The following is a 17,270-nucleotide window of genomic DNA, read 5'->3' as shown; positions in this document are numbered from 1 at the left end:
ACGAGGCCCTCGGAGGGGCGGCGACCAGCCTATCCCACCCGACACCCTCCCTGACGGGTGCGGCGCCCCGTATACTTCTGAAGGGGGCAGGCCGGCCGGCTTCTCCGCCCGAAGGTCGCCCTCCTGACCCGCCGCCGCGCGCTGCGCCCCCTCGTGGCCAGGCAGCCGCTGTGCAGGCTGGGCTTGCGGACCACCCGGGCTTCCGCCGGGCCCCGGGCTCCCGCAGCGTGAGAGCTGGACCGCGCCCAGAGCAGCTTAGCTCAGGTCAGCCGTGTCGGACTCTCTGCGACCCCCTGGACCGCAGGACGCCAGGCCTCCCGGTCCATTACCAACTCCCGGAGTTTACTCAAACTCAAGTCCATCGAGTCGATGATGCCATCCAACCATCTCATCCTCTGTCGTCCCCTTCTCCTCCCGCCCTCAATCTTTCCCAGCATCAGGGTCTTTTCCAATGAGTCCCTTCTTTGCAACAGCGGACCGGATTCAGGAGAGACAAAAAAAAAAAAAAAACCCGCGGATGCTTCTCATCCAGGAGACGTCTCTCCCCACCGCCTACCCGTTGTGGGCCTTTTAGCTCTTTAACCCTCCTTCCCGCAGCCCGCCAGTCTCACCCCCTTACTCCATCCAGCCTTATATACCCTCCTGGAAAGATGTTGAGCAAAAATAAGAGGCCCTCCGCTTGCCTCCTCTGGTCTCACCCCGACGAACACCGAATGTGGATACGTGGGGGTCTTTGCTAACATCAACAACCGGTTCTTCGATTTTCTGCCCACCGTATCAGACGCCAGCCGCGAATCCGGGTACCCAGGCTACGGGGCATTTCTGAAGCCCGGCCAGACGAAAAGGCCCACAGGTTCCCACCATCCAGCTCCCGGTTTGATAATTTGCTAGAACACAGAAGGCAGCCAAGCGCTGTACTTACTGTTTCCGGTGAGAGATGCTCAGAAGCAGGAGGTGGGGGAGGCAGACGGTCCAAGCCCTCTCCGGGTTGCCCTCTCGGTAGCGCTTCCCAAGGGTTTTTATAGAGGTTTCTTTGAAGCAGGTCAGGAGAAAGTGCCAAACCTCTTTGGTTGGCTCCTCTGGACCCCCATCCCTCATCCCAAGCCATTTAGAAGTTCGCCAATTATCACCTCATTAGCATAAACTTTGATAGGCTTGAAAGGGGCTCATTATGAATAACAGAGACTCTCTTAACACAGAGGGAAATTCCAAGGATTTTAGGAGATCAGTGACAGGAATTAGGGACAAAGGCCAAATTTTTTTTATTATTATACCTCAAATCCTTAACCCAAATAAATCATGAGAAAAACGTTAGACAGATTCTGTCAAAGTCAGCCATTGGAAGAATTGGAGAACTTCACAGGCAAGAGGATCTTAAGGAAATGGTTAAATGTAATGTGGTATCTAGATGGAATCTTGGGATGAAGAAAGGACATCAGGGAAAACGAGATCTGAATAAAGTAGGGATTATAGCTTCTAAAGAATGTTCCAACTACTGGGCTTCCCTCCTAGCTCAGTTGGTAAAGAATCCACTTACAAGGCAGGAGACCTGGGTTCGATCCCTAAAGATAGAGAAGGAAGCCTAGGAAACTTTGGGGACCCACTCTAAGTTAATGATCGCTCAAGAAATCTCTTGGAAAGTAGGCTTGTTTAATTATAAAACCATAAACAAAACCACAAGATACGCCCCAGGCCATTACATGGAAGAATGTCACCACCCTTCTACTAATACGATAATCCTAGTTTGACCACATAGGGTCACACAAATTAGGGCCCTCCCTAATTTGAAGTAGGAATTAATGATGTATGTGGTGGCGGTTTAGTCTAAGTCATGTCCAACTCTTGCGACCTCATGGACTGTAGCCTGCTAGACACCTCTGTCCATGGGATTCTCCAGGCCAGAATACCTGAATGAGTTGCCATTTCTTTCTCCAGGGGATCTTCCCCTGGACTGGGCGTGCTGCAGTCCAGTTCAGTTCAATCGCTCAGTCATGCCCGGCTCTTCGAGACCCCATGGACTGCAGCACGCCAGGCTTCCCTGTCCATCACCAACTCCTGGAGCTTGCTCAAACTCATGTCCATCGAGTCAGAGATGCCATCCGACCACCTCATCCTCTGTCGTCCCCTTCTCCCCCTGCCCTCAATCTTTCCCAGCATCAGGGTCTTTTCCACTGAGTCAGTCCTTCACATCAGGTGGCCAAAGCAGTGGAGTTTCAGCTTCAGCATCAGTCTTTCCAGTGAATATTCAGGACTGATTTCCTTTAGGATAGGCTGATTGGATGTCCTTGCAGTCCAAGGTACTCTCAAGAGTCTTCTCCAACACCACAGTTCAAAAGCATCAATTTTTCAGCGCTCAGCTTTCTTTATGGTCCAACTCTCACATCCATACATGACTACTGGAAAGACCATAGCCTTGACTAGATGGACCTTTGCTGGCAAAGTAAGATCGCTGCTTTTAATATGCTGTCTAGGTTGATGATAGCTTTTCTTCCAAGGAACAAGCATCTTTTAATTTCATGGCTGCAGTCACCATCTGTAATGATTTTGGGGCCCAAAAAAATAAAATCTGCCACTGTTTACACTGTTTCCCCATCTATTTGCCATGAAGTGATGGGACTGGATGCCATGATCTTACTTTTCTGAATGTTGAGCTTTAAGCCAACTTTTTTTCACTCTCCTCTTTCACTTTCATCAACAGGCTCTTTAGTTCTTCACTTTCTGCCATAAGGGTGGTGTCATCTGCATATCTGAGGTTATTGATATTTCTCCAGGCAATCTTGATTCCAGCTTGTGCTTCCTCCAGCCCTGCATTTCACATGATGTTCTCTGCATATAAGCTAAATAAGCAGGGTGACAATATACAACCTTGACGTACTCTTTTCCCAATTTGGAACCTGTCTGTTGTTCCATGTCCAGTTTTAACTGTTGCTTCTTGACCTGGATACAGATTTCTCAGGAGACAGATCAGGTGTTCTGGTATTCCCATATCTTTAAGAATTTTCCATGATTTGTTGTGATCCACAACAGTCAAAGATTTTGGCATAGTCAATAAAGAAGTAGATGTTTTTCTGGAACTCTAGTAAGAAGTAGATGTTTTTCTGGAACTCTAGTTCTTCTTCAATGATCTGGTGGATGTTGCTGCAGTCCATAGAGTCTCAAAGAGTCGGACACGACTGAGTGACTGAACAATAGCAACAATAGAGCTACCGCTTCATAGTGCTTCCAGTTTTTGAGAATTGGACATAAAGAAGGCTCAGTGCTGAAGAATTGACTCAAGAGCCTGACCCACCTATGTGAGCTGACCAGTGGAGACCACTGAGAAGGTTGCAAACTCTTCATTTAAAAGGTGACACCCAATCTCACAGATGCCTCCTACTCTTCATCACAGGGAATAGGCAGTGAGCTGGGCAGATGTACTCATCTTTATTTCAAAGGTTTGGAAAACACTGCATTTCCAGGCCATAGATTCCAAGGGTTGGCTTCCTTTTTCTCCTTATACTCTCCTTGTTCCTCTCTTAACTCCTTTGAAATCTGCGTCCATCGGAGTGTTCTCCCTTTTCGGGGAGTTCACTGATGGCCCGGGGTTAGGATGCAGCACTTTCGCTGCCATAATCCCGGGTTCAGTCCCTGGTCAGTGTTCTCAGCTTTCAACACCATAATAACCCAGAGGGTCAAAGGAAATAAGGGAGGCCTGAATTTCGACTTCGAGTAGAAGCAGAATTTCAGCATGACTGGGAGCCTGGATGGTGTCATTTGAGGACAATCAGAATGAACTCTGGGTCTGGCTGCCACCAGCGCCCAGCACAATATAGGACAAATTGTGGCTGGCCCCTGGACTATCAGATCAGATCCAACAGGTGACGGGGTGAGGTGGGGTGGGGAGGGGTGCCTATCTTCCATCTGGCATGCTTGCTAAACTCCTTTAAAAAGAAAACCACAGACCCAAAATGGCATCCATGGTGCTAAAAGCCCATGATACCAAACCCAGCTTTCATACCCAGCCTAATTGTAGTTTTGACTTTCCTCGGAAATGTGATCTTAGCCAACCAATTTGGAATTTTCTGGTCAGCACCAGTGAGGTCATCAGTCTTTCAGACTCACCTTGCTCCCCCTGAGGAAGAAGGGGGGATCAGCATGATAAAACCATTGCCTAGACACTTCCCTGGTGATACAGAAGTTAAGACTCAGGGGACACCAGTTCAATCCTGGGTCATGGAACTAAGTTGCCATGGAGTGACACCAAAAAAATAAACACTTGCGTTTCTGTTTTCCCCCCCAAATGTTCTCAACTGAAAATAATCCTTTCTTTTCTTTTGCTCATAGCTCTCCTGTTCCACTCTTCTTCTAATAAAAACCCTCCATTTTGTACGATTCTATGGAGTGCCCACCCTTCTAGCTTCCAGACAAGGGACAGCGTACTAAGTGAAACACGTAATTAAGCCAATTAGATCTATTGACTTGGTTGGGTTTTTTTAACATGCAAAGTCTAGAGAGAGCCCTTGTGAGTTCATGTCTAACTCCTGATTTTCTGGGTGACCTTGAGGAAATTATTTAAAATTGTATTTTTTTTTTACTAAATTTCTTTCAAAATTTGAATATAAACTTTCTAATATAGGCCTGAATTTGAGCAAACTCCAAGAGACAGTGAAGGACCGAGGAGCCTGGCTTGCTGCAGTCTGTGGGGTAGCAGAGAGTCAGACACGACTCAGCGATAAACAACAACGTAGGCACAAAAGCATGTCTGTCTTGTTGGCCGCCCAACCCCAGCGCTAGAAGGAGTGTGTCAAACACAGGAAGTATTACACGATTATTGAAGAAGGAAATAGAATAGATAATAGGGATACAAAAAGATATGGAAGTGAACATTGAACTGTTCTTCTGGGAAAAAATGACTTAACATCTCCATGATTTCGGTTCTTCACCTGTCAAATGTGGATAATACTACTCTCTCCCTTGTAAGTCTGTGTGGACCAAGTGAATTAATATTCTTAAACCACAGTGCCAGGCACATAATGGATGCTCAGTAAAGGTTAGCCAAAGTTAAGACGACTACATTAGCTAGTATTAGTGTGAGGGCAGGCCATTTCCTGAGCTTCTGTCATCTCGCTTCTGAAATGGAGAGGACCCAGGAATTGATACCACAGGCCACTTCCAGCTTAGGATCTGGGGTGTGGCTTCCCTCATATTGCACGCCAGACTCTATCTATATCTATCAGTTCAGTTCAGTCGCTCAGTCATGTCCGACTCTTCGAGACCCCATGGACTGCAGCACGCCAGGCTTCCCTGTCCATCATCAAAACCCAGAGCTTGCTCAAACTCATGTCCATCGAGTCAGAGATGCCATCCAACAATCTCATCCTCTGTCATCCTCTTCTCCTCCTGCCTTCAATCTTCCCCAGCATCAGGATCTTTTCAAATGAGTCAGTTCTTCGCATCAGGTGGCCAAAGGATTGGAGCTTCAGCTTCAACATCAGTCCTTCCAATGAATATTTAGGACTGATTTCCTTTAGGATGGACTGGTTGGATCTCCTTGCAGTCCAAGGGACTCTCAAGAGTCTCCTCCAACACCACAGTTCAAAAGCATCAATTCTTCAGCGCTCAGCTTTCTTTAGAGTCCAACTCTCACATCCATACGTGACCACGGGAAAAACCATAGCTTTGACTAGACGGACCTTTGTCAGCAAAGTAATGCCTCTCCTTTTTAATATGCTATCTAGGTTGGTCATAGCTTTTCTTCCAAGGAACAAACATCTTTTAATTTCATGGCTGCCGTCACCGTCTGTAATGATTTTGGAGCCCAAGAAAATAAAGTCTGTCACTGTTTCCATTGTTTCTCCATCCATTTGCCATGAAGTGATGGGACCGGATGCCGTGATCTTTGTTTTTTGAATGTCAACTTTTAAGTCAGCTTTTTCACTCTCCTCTTTCACTTTTATCAAGAGGCTCTTTAGTTCCTCTTCACTTTCTGCCAGAAGGGTGGTGTCATCTGCATTTCTGAGGTTATTGATATTTCTCCTGGCAGTCTTAATTCCAACTTGTGCTTCATCCAGCCCAGCATTTCACATAATGTACTCTGCACACAAGTTAAATAAGCAGGGTGACAATATACAGTCTTGACATACTCCTTCCCTAGTTTTGAACCATCTGTATTTATGTCATTTTTTTTTCACACAGCACTAGAAAGACGTAGGCAACATGTAACTACGTGATTCTTTGTCCTCTTACAGACACAATTAATAGAGTGAATCTTACGGTTTCCCTGGTGGTCCAGTGGTTAAGAATCCATCTTGCAATGCAAGGAACATGGGTTCCACCCCTGATCTGGGAAGATCCCATATGCCTCGGGGCAACTAAACCCCTCACAGCAACTACCGAGCCTGCGCTCTAGATAGAGCTCAGGAGTCGCAACTACTGAAGGCTGTGTGCCTAGAGCCTGTGCTCTGCCGCAAGAGAAACCACTGAAGTGAGAAGCCCGAGCACGGCAACTAGAAAGAGTTGAGTAGCCCCAGCCTGCTGCAACTAGAGAAAATCCCAAGCAGCAACCATGACCCAGCACAGCTCAAAATAAATAAATGAATGAATGAGTCTTTTTTTTAAAAAATAAGTGAATCTTAGATCCAACTATGGAGGACATATTTGGGACTTCCTAGTGGTTGAATGGTTAGTTCTCAGTGCTTCCTCTTCGGGGGGCACTTGATCAGAGAACTAAGATCCTGCAAGCCATGGGGTGAGCCTGCCACTTCCAAAAAAATAGGCTCCATTGAGGATGTATTCGTTTCCTGGGGCTGCCATAACGAATTAACATCAACTGGGGCCTAAAATAACAGAAGAAATCGAGGTATCTGCGTTTCTTCATCCTGGAGGCTCTCCTGGATTTGGGTGGCTGCACAGTCCTAGACATTCCCCCGCTTGATGTGTTATTCGAGAATCTGCCTCGGTCTTCACACCTCCTTCCTGTGTCTCTGCTTCAGGTCTCTCTCTGCCTTTCTCTTACAAGGAAACCCATTGCTGGATTTAGTGTTTACTCTAAATCTAATTACATCTGCAAAGACCCTGTTTCTAAGTAAGGTCACATTCACAGATGCTGGGGTAAGAACTTGGACATATCTTTTGGGGCAACTATTTGATCCTCTTTAAGTGGAATACCACCCTGTTTTCTTTGGGGACAGCCTGAAGTGAGATCCTATTTTTTTATCACCTGCCACATGTGGCTAAAACATTGCTTTCCGTATTCTCTCGCTTTGGATGTTAGGTCAGCATACATAATTAAATTAGACCACTGCTAAGTTTTTCCTTCATTTCCTGCAGAAGCTACGCACTCTCCAGCACCTTCTATATTGTTGTTGTAAACACCAGGATATAGTAGTGAACACAAATAGAATTTTTGCCTTCATGGAGATGACATCCTACTGGGAGAGGCAGACAATAAATAAAAGATTTTTTAAATAGTATATTAATATAAAAATATAATATGTATTCTAGAGGCTACATCGGAGAAGGTGATGGTACCCCACTCCAGTACTCTTGCCTGGAAAATCCCATGGACGGAGGAGCCCAGTAGGCTGCAGTCCGTGGGGTTGCTCAGAGTCGGACAGGACTGAGCGACTTCACCTTCACTTTTCACTTTCATGCACTGGAGAAGGAAATGGCAACCCACTCCAGTATTCTTGCCTATAGAATCCCAGGGACAGGGGAGCCTGGTGGGCTGCCGTCTCTGGGGTCGCACAGAGTCGGACACGACTGAAGCGACTTAGCAGCAGCAGCAGCAGCAGAGGCTACATACACCCCAGTGTTCACAGCTACATAATTTATAATTGCCAAGGTATGGAAACGAGCTAAGTGTCCACGAATAGATGAATGGATAAAGATGTGGTGTGTGTTCATGCTCCCTAAGTCGTGTTTGACTCATTGCCACCTCACAGACTATAGTCCACCAGGCTCCTCTGTCCATGTGATTTTCCCAGCAAGAATACTGGAGTGGGGAGACAGTTCCTTCTCCAGGAGATCTACCTGACCCAAGGATCAAACTTATGACTTCTGCACTGCAGGCAGATTCTTTACCGTTGAGCTGCCTGGGAAGCCACGATGGAATATTACTCAGCCACGAAAAATGAAAAGTTGCCATTTGCAACAACGTGAATGGAATTGGAACGCATTATGTAGAAGACTCTTGAGAGTTCCTTGGACTGCAAGGAGATCCAACCAGTCCATCCTAAAGGAGACCAGTCCTGGGTGTTCTTTGGAAGGACTGATGCTAAAGCTGAAACTCCAATACTTTGGCCACCTCATGAGAAGAGTTGACTCATTGGAAAAGACCCTGATGCTGGGAGGGATTGTGGGCAGGAGGAGAAGGGGAAAACAGAGGATGAGATGGCTGGATGGCATCACCAACTCGATGGACACGAGTTTGTGTGAACTCCAGGAGTTGGTGATGGACAGGGAGGCCTGGCATGCTGTGATTCATGGGGTTGCAAAGAGTCGGACAGGACTGGACGACTGAACTGAAGTGACTGATGCTAAGTGAAATAAGTCAGATGGAGAGACAGATACTGTGTGATACCAGTTATATGTGGAATCTTAAAAAAATACAACAAACTAGTGAATAAAACAAAAAAGAAGTAGATTCACACACACATACACACACACACACACATATATATATAAAACTCGTGGTTACCAGCGGGGGGAAGGGAACAGGATGGGGAGAAATAGGTGCAGAGGGGGAATAAAAGGGTTATTATGGGATTATATGAAATCATGTGTGTGAAACTTTTGAAAATCTTAAAGCACTATAGAATTTTTTTAAAAGAAGCCAATAATAGTATGCTAAATGTGGTGCTTACTATGGACAAAAATAAAGCAGGTGAAGAAAGAGGATAGACAGTGCTGAGGGATGTGTGTGTGTGTGTGAGAGAAAGAAAGAGAGAGATGATTTAAACACATGTCCAGGGAAAGCATCACCCTCAGGGGACACTTGAGTAAAGTCTTGAGGAAGATAAGAGGCAGGTTCACGCAGGAGGTGAGTGTGTCTGGGATGTTCCTGGTCTACAAATAGTCCAGAGGCCAGGGGTTTTAGAGGGAGGGATGGAAGTAGATGAGATCTGAGAGGTAAAGGGTGTGGGGGGAGGCCAATCAGGGTCTTGTGGCCATTGATCTGGTCTGGATTTAATGCAGGGAGTATCTGGGGACGGTTCCAGTGTCCAGACATCAGTTATCATGTGCTCGAGCCATGGATGTCCACAGTCACGGAGGAAGCTTGGTTACTAAATGTTTTCCCCACTCCCACCTTGAACACAAATTTCATGTTAATTTTTATTTTTCAAAAGCAAACTCAAAAAAAAAAAAAAAAGCAAACTCAAGGACTTCCCTGGTGGTCCAGTGGTAAGTTTCTGAGTTTCCAATGCAGGGGGCACAGGTTTGAACCCTGGTAGGGGACTAAGATCCCACATAAGGTTCAGCCACAAATTAAAAAATAACAATAAAAATAAATTTAAAAAAAGAAAGCAAATGCAAGGCTTAAACTAAGAATTCAAACCAAACATATTTCATCTAGCAATCTCACTTCTGAGTATATACCCGAAATAATTAAAAGCGGGGACTTGTGAAGGCTGTTCATTGCAGTATCATTCACAGTAGCCGAAAGACAGAAGCAACCCAAGCGTTCACTGACACATGAATGGGTAAAAGAATAATATTCAATGGAATATTACATGGCCTTGAAAAGGAAGGATATTCTGACACTTGCTACAACGTAGATGAACCCGGAAGACTGTTAAAGAAACAAAATTTGAGTACACTTTAAAGATCTTCTTGATTTTATTCAAGGATTTATGAATCAGCATCCAACCTAGAAGATAAAAAAGAGCTCTGAGGAGCTGTACACAATAAAAGACTTTTACAGGCAGAAGGGAGCAGGAACAAGGAAGTTAATGGGGCACCAAGCAGATTGGTTGTGGCAGGGGGGCTTCCTTCAGGGGATGGCAGGGTCTGTGAGGCAGGTGACCTCACTACTGCTGAGCAGATGACTCCTGATTGACTGGTTTAAAAGATCCCATTTCTGAAGGAGGCCAGACTCTAATTGTCTTAGTTTGGCAACATGTGGCTTAGCAGAAGTGACTCCATATGGGGTCTCTTGTGTTGTTTTTCTAAGATTTTTTTTTCTTTTTTTGGTTGGAGCATTTTTGACATCTTTATTGAGTTTGTTACAATGTTGCTCCTGTTGTTTATTTGTTTGTTTGTAAAGTTTATTTATTTTGGCTGCCCTGGGTTTTCATTGGGCTTCCCTCATAGCTGTTAGTAAAGTATCTGCCTGCTTCAATTCCTGGGTCCGGAAGATCTGCTGGAGAAGGGATAGGCTACCCACTCCAGTATTCTTGGGCTTCCCTGGTGGCTCAGCTGGTAAAGAATCCGCCTGCAATGGGGGAGACCTGGGTTCGATCCCTGGGTTGGGAAGATCCCCTGGAGAAGGGAAAGGCTACCCACTCCAGGATTCTGGTCTGGAGAATTCCATGGATAGTCCATGGAGTTGCAAAGAGTCGCACACGACTGAGAGACTTCCACTTCACTGGGTCTTCATTGCTTTTTGAGGGCTTTCTCTAGTTGGGGCGAATGGGAGCCACTCTGTTTCAGAGCATGGGCTTCTCAATGCAGCGGCTTCTCTTATTGCAGAGCACAGGCCCAGGTGCCCCGTACTTGCAGTGCCCCTGCCCAGTTGTTCCGTGGCATGTGGAATCTTCCGGACCAGGGACTGAACCTGTGTCCCCTGCATTGGCAGGCAGATTCTTCTTCACTGCACCACCAAGGAAGTCTTTGCCTCTCTTTTCTGTTTTGGTTTCTTGGCCCTGAGGTACTGTGGGATCCTAGCTCCCTCACTAGGGATGGAACCCACACCCTGGCACCCCACCCGCTAATCCCTGGCACTGGAAGGTGAAATCTCAACCACTGGACCATCAGGGAGGCCCTTGTCTCGTGGCTCAGATGGTAAAGAATCTGCCTGCAGTGCGGGAGACTGGGGTTCAGTCCCTGGGTTGGGAAGATCCCTTGGAAGAGGAAATGGCCACCCACTCCAGTATTCTTTCCTGGAGAATCCCATGGACAGAGGAACCTGGCAGGCTATAGTCCATGGGGTTGCAAAGAGTCAGACACAACTGAACGACTACTATAATAGGGTATTATGCTAAGTGAAATAAGACAGTCACTAAAGGACAAATCGGAGAAGGCAATGGCATCCCACTCCAGTACTCTTGCGTGGAAAATTCCATGGACGGAGGAGCCTGGAAGGCTGCAGTCCATGGGGTCACTGAGGGTTGGACACGACTGAGCGACTTCACTTTCACTTTTCACTTTCATGCACTGGAGAAGGAAATGGCACCCCACTCCAGTGTTCTTGCCTGGAGAATCCCAGGGACAGGGGAGCCTGGTGGGCTGCTATCTATGGGGTCACACAGAGTTGGACACGACTGAAGTGACTTAGCAGCAGCAAAGGACAAATACATGACCCACTTACATGAAGTACATAGAATCGTCAACTCTTAGAACAGAAAGGGAGAAATGGGGTTATTATTTAATGGGTGCAGAGTTTGTCTGGAATGATGAAGAGGTTCTGGAGTTGGATGATGGTGATGGGTGCATAAAAATGTGAATGTATTTAATACCACTGAAGTGTATACTTAAAAATGGTTAAAATGGTAATTTTTAAGGACTTCCCTGGCAGTCCAGTTGTTAAGACTCCACACTCTCAGTGCAGGGGTATTGGTTCGATCCCTGGTTGGGGAAGTACGATGACACAGGAGCAGCCAAAATTAAAAAAAAAAAAAAAAAAAAAAGGTGTAATTTAGTTATATGTCTTGCCATGATTTCAAAAAACAAAAATTAATTGTTAAATATATATATATACATTTGTTTTCCATGAAACAAATTGTTTCTGAAGATACAAATATGTGTATTTTTTGTCTCCAAAAAATCTTTCAGAAACTTCATCAACAGCACTAACAGCATCTTGTAATTCCAAAATCGCATTTCAGAGGAACAGAGTGCTCTGTGGAGTGGGTAACAGGAAATAGATTCTGCCTAAACAGAAGGAAAGGAAATGGTCACTTCCCTGCTTGTCTTCAACACTGTTTATGTAAAAATATTCTGCCCTCTTAGATGTTTTGACTTTTGGTATCCTCCTCCTAGGCAAGCCGGAAACCCTGAGGGTTAACATCATTACCCTTTGTTTTCAAGGAACAGCTGAAAGTCAGCATTCGAAAAAGAAATTTTAATTGAAGAGAGCAGAACTAGAAACAGAATCTCAATATTATTTAGTTCCCACACTACCTCTCAGGCAGGAATTTGCATACTTGAAGTCATACAAATTTTCCCAGTTTATAAACCTCGGGCCTAATTATGTTTAAGATTTCTATATCTTTCATCAAATGCTTCCTCTCTCATAAAGATCTTTCTTGGATCCAAAAAAGTTTAAGAGCTACTATAACATACTGAGTAACACAAAAGCCCTTTAAATTCCCAATTATCTCACCAGCACTGTATTTCTTTCCCAGGATTTTAATTCCTTTACTTGAAAAAAATTAAAAAATAAAAACTTTTTTTCTGTATTTCCAATGAATTTACTTTTTATTACATTATTTTCATCAAAAGCATGCATAATTTTCAAACTATGGTTTGTATAGTTCTATACACTCCACCTCATTGAGGGTTGAGTATCTGCATAAGCTTTTTTTTGTTTAATTTTTTAAATGAAGTATAGTTGATTTAGGGGCTTCCCCAGTGGCTCTGGCAGGAAAGAACCCATCGGCAAAGCAGGAGACACAGGAGACTCAGTTTTGATCCCTGGGTTGGGTTGGGAAGATCCCCTGGAGAAGGAAATGGCAACCCACCCCAGTATTCTTGCCTGGAAAATCCAGTGGACACAGGAGTCTGGCGGGCTATAGTCCATGGGGTCGCAAAAGAGTCAGTACAGCAAAGTGATTCAGTTATACATATTCTTTTTCATTTATATACTTTTTATAGTTTTCTGTGCTGTACAATAAGTCCTTGCTGGTTATTTATTTTATATATAGTAATGTGTGTATGTTAATCCCAACCTCCTAATTTATCCCTTCCCTCCCTTTCCCTTGGTAACCATCAGTTTGTTTTCTATGTTTGTGGTCATATTTCTGTTTTGTATGTAACTTTATTTGTATCATTTTTGTAGATTCCAAATATGAGTGATATCATATGATGTTTCCCTTTGCCTTACTTCATTTAGTATGATCAGCTCTAGGTCTATCTGTGTTGCTGCAAATGGCACTATTTTGTTCTTTTTTATAGCTGAGTAATGGTCCATTGTGTGTGTGTACCACATCTTTTTTATCCATTTGTCTGTCAGTGGACATTCAGGTTGCTTCCATGTCTTGGCTATTATAAATACAGCTGCAATGAACATTGGGGTGCGTGTATCTTTTCGAATTATGGCTTTCTCTAGTCTAAATAAACTTCTGGGAACTCTTGTGAAAAGAATACTTGCCTAGGGCTTCCCTGGTGGGAGCTACCAAGCCCGTTACCACCACTATCGAGCCTGTGCTCTGCGGCCCAGGAACCCCAACTACTGAGCCCACGCACTGCAACTACCGAAGCCTCTGCACCCCTAGAGCCCTGGCTCCACAACAAGAGAAGTTACCGAAATGAGAAGCCCCCAAAATGAGAAGCCCACAGACCACAGCTAGAGAAAAGGCCTCACAGCCACGAACAGCCAGAACACCCCAAAATAAATAAATATATAAAATAAAATTATATGAAAAAAGAGTACTTGCCTATTAGTGCCCAGGTATTCATTCATTAAATATTTATTGATGTCAATACAAACTGATATTATTTATTGTATATTTTGGCTTATAACCTAATACTGCTTTATTTGGTTGTTCAAATTGTTCCAGCCTTGGCTACTGTGCTCCTGCAGGTGCTGGGCAGAAAGAAAAACAAAACAAAAAAGACAAAACTTAGTAGGGGCGAGGATAAATTCAGAGTTTGAGATGAACAGATACACACTACTATATATACAGTAGATAAGCAACAAAGACCTACTGTATAGCACAGGGAAATATACTCAATATTTTGTAGTAATGTGGAAGGGGAAAGAATCTGAAAAATAATGTATATTAGATTAATTAGATTAAATCACATTGCTGTACATTTGAAACTAACACAACATTGAAAATCAACTATAATCCAATTTAAAAAAAACTGAGTATCTAGTGTGTGCAGGTACTGTCTTGGGTCCTTTTGCCCTTTAAATTTATTTTTTTGGCATTTGGTTAGTCTCTTACCAGACAGTGACTTTACACCAGTTATCTAATCTCTCTCAATTTTAATTTCTTAATCTGTAAAATGGGAATCATGCCTGTTTGCAGGGTTGGGGTAAAAATTAAATGTATAACTTATAAAATTAATACATGCTCCACTAAAGGACAAACGATTCCCATTATACAAGCTGGGAATAATCACATCCATAGAGACAGAATGGTGGTTATCACAGCTGGGAGGAAGGAGGAATGGGAAGTTATGTTTTATGAGTACAGTTTCTGTTCACGACAGTGAAAACGTTCTGGGGACGGAGGCCGGTGACGGCTGCACAGCAGTGTGTCTATCTAGTGCCACCGAATTATATTTGAAAATGCTTCAACTGGTAAATTTTATGTTATGTATAGTTTAGCTTAGAGTCAAAGCTATGGTTTTTCCAGTAGTCATGTATGGATATGAGAGCTGGATCATAAAGAAGGCTGAGCACTAAAGAACTGACGCTTCTGAACTGTGGTGTTGGAGAGGACTCTTGAGAGTTCCTTGGACTGCAGGGAGATCAAACCAGTCAATGCTAAAGGAAATCATCCCTGAATATTCATTGGAAGGACTGATCCTGAAGCTGATGGTCCAATAATTTAACCATCTGATTCAAAGAGCCAACTCATTAGAAAAGACCCTGATGCTGGGAAAGACTGAAGGCTGGAGGAGAAGGGGACAACAGAGGATGACATGGTTGGATGGCATCACCAACTCAATGGTCATAAATTTGAGCAAACTCTGGGAGATAGTGAAGGACAGGGAAGCCTGGTGAGCTGCAGTCCAAGGGGTCACAAAGAGTTGGACCTGACTTAACGAGTAAACAACAACATATTTTACCACATACACATAAGTAATATAGTCTCATTGTGGAAAATTTAGAAAACATTTAAAAAGGTTAAAATTCTTAGAAATGTCAGTACTCAGTGGCCACATCTACTCTGCCATTTGTATCTTCCCTTTATAAAATCTTTCTGTGTTGGTAGGTTGTCTGCCCCCTTCTTTAATTAGGTTTCATTATTGTCATAACCGGTTGCTCTTAAGAAAAGAACATGTGCAAATGTTACTGAAAAGTATGTGTGTCATCTTCAAATTGGTCATCAGTGGTCTGGTCATCACCTTCTTTTAGGTTCAGTTACTCTTCACTTCCAGGGTCCATTTGTTCCCATTTCTTTGTGATCAGTTCTCAGAATCGTGGCAGCTCGTATCCTGGGTACCGGCTGGTCATCATGTAGTTAAGTTCCCCACCTGGTGTTTCAGTATCTATATGACAGCTCACAGGATACGGCTCAGAATATTATCTATAGACCTTGAGAAAGAACTAAAGGTCCTTGACTGTGCTTAATGACTACATTATTATCATTTGGTCTCCTTTGACTGTTTTCCTTTGTTTCAGCATTTTCTCACTTCTCTGATGATTCTTTGACTAAAGTCTTCCACAGGCAAAAGGCAGGCAGAAGACATGGTGAGGGAGCAAGGACCACACAATCCTGCTCCGTTTCAGAAACATTTTAATCTCTGAAGCTCTTTGATTGAAAAAAACCAAAAAACAAAAAACCCATTACTGTAAGTCAGGGGGCTTCCCTGGTGGCTCAAATGGTCAAGAATCTGACTTCAGTGAAGGAGACCTGGGTTCCATCCCTGGGTCGGGAAGATCCTCTGGAGAAGGAAAAGGAAACCCACTCCAGTATTCTTGCCTGGAGAATTCCATGGACAGAGGAGTCTGGTGGGCTAGAGTCCATGGGATAGGAAACTAACTTTCACTTTTTTCACTTTCACTGCAAGCCACAGAATGGAGGCTGGCGTTCTCAGAGGCGGCGGGGATCGGGCGTCTGTAAGCGAGGGGCCTGAGTCTAGGCTGGCCACCTTCAGGTTCTTCCGCGGGGCCCTGCTGATGAAACAGCACTCCTGCCCTAGCGCTGGGGACCGCGACAGCCACGCCCCCGAGAGCCCTGCAGCCGGGCCAGGTGTTCCCAGGGCTCGCGCACCTTCCCGGCCCATCGAGGCGCTTTCTGTGCCGGGGCTGGAGCTATCCCGAGGAAAATCGTACCCAGTTCCGTTCAGTTCAGTCGCTCAGTTGTGTCCGACTCTTTGCGACCCATGGACTGCAGCACGCCAGGCCTCCCTGTCCATCACCAACTCCCAGAGTTTACCCAAACTCATGTCCATCGAGTCCATGATGCCATCCAACCATCTCATCCTCTGTCGTCTCCTTCTCCTCCAGCCTTTAATCTTTCCCAGCATCAGGGTCTTTTCAAATGAGTCAGCTCTTCGCATCAGGTGGCCAAAGTATTGGAGTTTCAGCTTCAGCATCAGTCTCCTTCCAATGAATATTGAGGACGGATTTCCATTAGGCTTTCCTGTGGCTCAGCTGGTAAATAGCACCCACTCCCAGAAAAAGCCACCTCCGGTCCCAAGGCCTCCCAGGCGAGAAGGGTGCGAGAGGTCTGTCGGCTGCCTTCCGCCGCCTGGAAGCGAAGCTGCAGCCCGATCGCCAGTTTCCGCATCCCAGTCGGTGCGTCCCCGGCACCCGCGGTCCAGCCCCGAAGGCAGGGCGGGTCCACAGGCTTCGGTAACCGCTCCTCCCGCCCCAGCCCCGAACCCCGCGGCCGCTTTAACAGCCGTGGACGTGAGAATTTTCCACCAATCTGGAGACCTAGATGCTGGCGCAGGAACCAAAACCCGAGGGCCGCGGAGACGCCAGAAGGGCGAGAAGCCAGGGATCCCGCCTTTCCAGCACCGGGAGGGGGAGACCCCTGGGCGAAGACCCCCCCCGTGCCCACCACGTGCCCCCTCTTGCCCCCCTCTCCAGGCGTCCCGGGTCACTTCCCGCCGTCCCCTCCCCAGCTTCCTCGCCCCTGCCCCTGGCGACCCTCCCGGGGTTTCCTTTGTCCCCCGCCCCCACGCCCTTGCCCCCTGGGCGTCCCGAGTCCGCTCCTTGGCCTGGTCCCCCC

The 17,270-nt window shown here is 45.4% G+C and overlaps 1 protein-coding gene across 1 annotated transcript in view; it reads right to left on the bottom strand.

The window, feature by feature from the left end:
• HLCS (holocarboxylase synthetase (biotin-(proprionyl-CoA-carboxylase (ATP-hydrolysing)) ligase)) overlaps positions 1 to 981 on the bottom strand; it is a 217,064-nt gene extending 216,083 nt beyond the window's left edge. Inside the window, exon 1 of the mRNA XM_010834835.1 lies at positions 923 to 981. The gene's annotated coding sequence lies outside the window, so the exon portion shown is untranslated. The remainder of the gene's footprint in view (positions 1 to 922) is intronic.
• Positions 982 to 17,270: the final 16,289 nt, after the last annotated feature.

The sequence above is a fragment of the Bison bison genome, unplaced genomic scaffold, assembly GCF_000754665.1.
Source record: "Bison bison bison isolate TAMUID 2011002044 unplaced genomic scaffold, Bison_UMD1.0 scf7180017864037, whole genome shotgun sequence".
NCBI lineage: Eukaryota > Metazoa > Chordata > Mammalia > Artiodactyla > Bovidae > Bison > Bison bison.
Note: the sequence above shows the minus strand (reverse complement) of the source record. Positions and strands in the feature narration are given on the sequence as shown.